The following is a 4,640-nucleotide window of genomic DNA, read 5'->3' on the forward strand; positions in this document are numbered from 1 at the left end:
ATGTATGTGGAGGTACTCTGGATCTGACCAGAGACTGGGGACATCACAGGTCCATTGTCATCTCATTCTGCACCTTTCAGGAATTATGATTATAGAGAAACCGTAACCAAGAATTGAACTTCAACCCAATCAGTAGCTGATACCCCCTTTCCCATGTGAAATCTATTCCTTTTCTCACGGATCATCAGGGGGCGTCTGTATGGCTGATATTGTGGTGAAATCCTTCGCACAGTGTGATGTCAGGACCTGACAGTTTCCTGTCTGTGAACCTCATTGCATTGTAGGAAATAGCTGTTTACAACTGTTTCCTACTGCTAAAAAAGCAAGCAACAGCTACTTCCTCTGACATCACCTGCCAGCAGTAAAGATGTCACCATGTAATAAATGTCAGAATGTAAATCAGGGAGAGGAAAGATTTTACAATGGGCAACACTGACTAAATCATTTATACATCATTATTTAAAAATGAATCAGTCTTGTTCATTACGTTATTCTCACTGGAGTTCCTCTTTAACCACTTGGCATCTGGAGGTGACATTTTAACTTTGTGTTTATTGATGTAGCTATGTTAAAAAATAGAAAAAAAATATGACATATTTAATATTAATATTACATACTTCTGCCACTTTTCGTAATACTTACGTTGTGTTGCTGGAATAATGTTAGTGATAATATTTTAAATTAAAACAAATGTACAAAATGTGTGTTTTGTATTATTAATTTCTTCGTCTTTTACCAAATAAAAACTGCTGTACTGGTAAACATGGGTAAGAACTTTATGAAATTAGTTAGGGGTTCACTCAGGTATAATATTTAGAAGGAGGCGTGGTCTTAAAGTAGGTGTGGTTAAAACACCCCCTCCCCCCTTTCCAAGTGCCTCAGTTTTAGCGTTCCAGTGCCCCCTCCCCCAACCCTCACTAAGACCCCTGATTATAGTGCTCCTCTCATTGTCTCATGTTTAGCTTCCACAATAATATCTATCTCCCCTCATTGTATTCCTAGTTGTACTTCTGTTATATTGTTCCTTATTTATAGTATTTCTTATTTTGGTGCCCCCTGTTATTATGCTCCTTATACATTGTACCCCTTCTAGTGCACCTCTTTTATAGTATATCCCATTTGGGGGGTTTTTAGATACAGTGTGTATAATTGATACTACCCCTATGTATTAGCCCACTTGTAGAGCACCCCATAATTATAGCAGCCTCCCTCCACTCCCCCTGCAGGATTTGGCATGTGGCACACCCTGGCATGTTTCCTGTTTAGCTCCCCCTATCATTTTCTGTGCTCCCAAGTCCTCCATGCTAGCTTCATTTTCCATCTACATGGCTTCCTGGCCTAAGGCTTTGGGGGAGAAAAATCCTGATTATAGATTTACAAAATAAAGTATGCGCAAACTTCCCACCACTACGCAATTCCCAGCCTTACTGCAGAGCTTTGCGATCACCAGCAAATGCTTATATATATAATTAAGGTGCTGGGAGATTTGGGCACAGGGTAAAGCTAATAAACGGCTCGCCGTGCTCCTGCATAAGTCCTGGCGGTGTTAATTACTATTCCCCCTCCAGGCCGCCATTGAGTCGGGGGTAAGGCACAATTTGGTTTCCAGCAATTGCTGGCGGCCGAATTATGCTGTTTTAATCATAATTTGGGCTCCGTCTCTTGATGGCATCCAAATTACTGACTAAGCTCTCCTATAGCCGCAATTCACATTACTTACAGCCTATGGTGGCGCCGGCTGGCTGTGTCCAAATGTCTGATGCCCTTTCTACCTGGCTCATAATACAACATCCTACAGGGTCAAGTACGATGGTGTAGTGGTTAGCGCTCTTGCCTTGCAATGCTGGGTCCCCGGTTTGAATCCCAGCCAGGTCAACATCTGCAAGGAGTTTGTATGTTCTCCCCGTGTCTGTGTGGGTTTCCTCCAGGAAATCCGGTTCCTCCACACCCCAAAAACATACAGATAAGTTAATTGGCTTCCCCCAAAAAAATTGGCAATAGACTACGATACATGCACTGCACTAGACATATGACTGACTATGGGAGGGATTAGGCCAGGCATGGGCAAACTTGGCCCTCCAGCTGATAAGGAACTACAAGTCCCACAATACATTGCAGGAGTCTGACAGCCACACAGTCATGACTCATAAAGGCAAATGCATTGTGGGACTTGTAGTTCTGTAACAGCTGGAGGGCCGAGTTTGCCCATGACTAGATTGTGAGCCCCTCTGAGGGACAGTTAGTGACAAGACAATATACTCTGTGCAGCGCTGCGTAATATGTCGGCACTATATAAATACTAAATAATAATAATGAAAAAAATGTCACCACTATTTGGGCACAGTACAGGGGGCTCTGCCGCTTTAGCCATTAACTATGGAGGGGACTGTAAGAATGTGAGTGGTGCTTGGGGAAGATGCGAGTAAAATGGGGACATGCACATTTATTTTAGGAGGTGTTAATGGCAATATTATTGACCATATTATTATGATGTATTTATATAGCACTGACACCTTCTGCAGCACATTACAGAGTACATAGTCATGTCACTGACTGTCTTCAGAGGAGCTCACAATCTAATCCTACCACAGTCATAGTCTAATGTCCTACCATATTATTATTATGTATTTATATAGCACTGACACCTTCTGCAGCACATTACAGAGTACATAGTCATGTCACTGACTGTCTTCAGAGGAGCTCACAATCTAATCCTACCACAGTCATAGTCTAATGTCCTACCATATTATTATTATGTATTTATATAGCACTGACATCGTCTGCAGCACATTACAGAGTACATAGCCATGCCACTGACTGTCCCCAGAGGAGCTCACACTCTACTCCTACCATAGTCATAGTCTAATGTCCTACCATATTATTATTATGTATTTATATAGCACTGACATCTCCTGCAGCACATTACAGAGTACATAGTCATGTCACTGACTGTCCTCAGAGGAGCTCACAATCTAATCCTACCACAGTCATAGTCTAATGTCCTACCATATTATTATTATGTATTTATATAGCACTGACATCTCCTGCAGCACATTACAGAGTACATAGTCATGTCACTGGCTGTCCTCAGAGGAGCTCACAATCTAATCCTACCACAGTCATAGTCTAATGTCCTACCATATTATTATTATGTATTTATATAGCACTGACATCTCCTGCAGCACATTACAGAGTACATAGTCATGTCACCGACTGTCCTCAGAGGAGCTCACAATCTAATCCTACCATAGTCATAGTCTAATGTCCAACCATATTATTATTATGTATTTATATAGCACTGACATCTTCTGCAGCACATTACAGAGTACATAGTCATGTCACTGACTGTCCTCAGAGGAGCTCACACTCTAATCCCTCCATAGTCATAGTCTAATGCCCTATCATATTATTATTATGTATTTATATAGCACTGACATCTTCTGCAGCACGTTACAGAGTGCATAGTCATGTCACTGACTGTCCTCAGAGGAGCTCACACTCTAATCCCTCCATAGTCATAGTCTAATGCCCTACCATATTATTATTATGTATTTATATAGCACTGACATCTTCTGCAGCACTGTACAGAGTACATAGCCATGTCACTGACTGTCCTCAGAGGACCTCACACTCTAATCCCTCCATAGTCATAGTCTAATGTCCTACCATATTATTATTATGTATTTATATAGCACTGACATCTCCTGCAGCACATTACAGAGTACATAGTCATGTCACTGACTGTCCTCAGAGGACCTCACACTCTAATCCTACCATAGCCATAGTCTAATGTCCTACCATATTATTATTATGTATTTATATATTTACATCTTCTGCAGCACTTTACAGAGTACATAGTCATGTCAGTGACACTTTTGAAATTGCAATCACCATTTTTTTGGGAGAGAGAGAAAGAAGAAAGGTGTCTTTTGCTGCTGAGTTAGGCCTGATCAGTGGAGGATATTGCTCACACTGGTCGTCAGTCGTCACTGGAGGTTTTTTGAAGAAAAAAATAGATTTATAGAAAAATTGGAAAAACATATTAAAGTAAGTTAGTGCCCCAGGAGGTGGCGCTGTCAGTACACTATATGTCCTAGGCTCTCAACATTTGGTACACGTACCCCAGGGGGTTCTTCTGATGGTTCCTGGGGCTACTCCGGCTTGATATACTCAACCAAATATAACACATTTTGAGTTTTAGAAAATGATAAATCTTATTAAAACTAAGCGAAATTACTGTTTTAGCTAATTAAAAGCAATAGTTAATGCTTGGAAATTGGTTAGAACCAATTAGCATGTACTGCAATTAAATATGTATTTATCAAGGGGTATGCGTTAATGGCGAGTACAGGGTTTTAAAAGGGGTACATACCAATAAAATGTTAAGAACCACTGCTATATGTAAATGAATATGACGTAATACTTGGACAGGCATTGACTCCATTTCATATGTTTATAATTAAAACTCACCAGGAAATTATTATGAAGAGAAAACTTTCTGGAGACATGTGACCCGTTCTTCCAAACACATTCCTCTACAATAACTGAACTTAGCAATGTCACATCAAGGACACCAGCCGATACCATCAGTAAAATATGTTGTGTGTCTGCATTCCTGGCGCTCTGCTGGTACCCCGACC

Source organism: Hyperolius riggenbachi, chromosome 3 (assembly GCF_040937935.1).
Source record: "Hyperolius riggenbachi isolate aHypRig1 chromosome 3, aHypRig1.pri, whole genome shotgun sequence".
Taxonomy (NCBI): domain Eukaryota; kingdom Metazoa; phylum Chordata; class Amphibia; order Anura; family Hyperoliidae; genus Hyperolius; species Hyperolius riggenbachi.